The sequence below is a fragment of the Chiloscyllium plagiosum genome, unplaced genomic scaffold (genome assembly GCF_004010195.1).
Source record: "Chiloscyllium plagiosum isolate BGI_BamShark_2017 unplaced genomic scaffold, ASM401019v2 scaf_7596, whole genome shotgun sequence".
NCBI classification, from domain to species: Eukaryota; Metazoa; Chordata; class Chondrichthyes; order Orectolobiformes; family Hemiscylliidae; genus Chiloscyllium; species Chiloscyllium plagiosum.
The window spans coordinates 1-664 of record NW_025209078.1 but is presented as its reverse complement, the minus strand read 5'-3'; the positions used below and the strand labels follow the sequence as shown (position 1 = coordinate 664).

At 54.1% G+C, this 664-nt stretch overlaps 1 long non-coding RNA gene across 1 annotated transcript in view; it reads right to left on the bottom strand.

The window, feature by feature from the left end:
* Positions 1 to 663, bottom strand: part of LOC122546758 — a 2,990-nt gene extending 2,327 nt beyond the window's left edge. The window contains exon 1 of the long non-coding RNA XR_006310803.1: positions 592 to 663. This is a non-coding gene — a long non-coding RNA (uncharacterized LOC122546758). The remainder of the gene's footprint in view (positions 1 to 591) is intronic.
* Between the last annotated feature and the right edge of the window lies 1 nt (position 664).

Genomic DNA, 664 nt, shown 5'->3' with positions numbered 1-664 from the left:
TCTGGACTCCCCCACCCCAGGGAAAAGACTTTGCCTATTTACCCTCTCCATGCCCCTCGTGATTTGATAAACCTCTATAAGGTCACCCCTCAGCCTCCGACGCTCCGGGGAAAACAGCCCCAGCCTGTTCAGCCTCTCCCTGTAGCTCAAACCCTCCAACACTCTTGTAAATCCTTTTTGCACCCTTCAAGTTTAACATCCAATTGCAACATTTAAGAGGCATTTGGATGGGTATATGAATAGGAAGGGTTTGGGGGGATATGGGCCGGGTGCTGGCAGGTGGGACTATATTGGGTTGGGATATCTGGTCGGCATGGATGGGTTGGGCCGAAGGGTCTGTTTCCGAGCTGTACATCTCTATGGCTCTATCTTTCCTACACCAGGGAGACCAGACTGGAATGCAGTCTTCCAATAGTGGCCTAACCAATGTCCTGCTACATGACCTCCCAACTCCTATATTCAGTGCTCTGACCAACAAAGGTCACAGCCTCCGGCCCTCGCGACAGCCTGGTAACCCCGGGCACCACCCCCTGCCAGCCTGACCACCCCATGCCTACCCCTTCCAGGGTATCCCTGGGTGTATTCACTCACCTCCCGGTACCATCTCAGCTCACAGAAGATCCGCTCAAAGCACTCGTGCATGTAATTGTACTGCGGGGGGGGA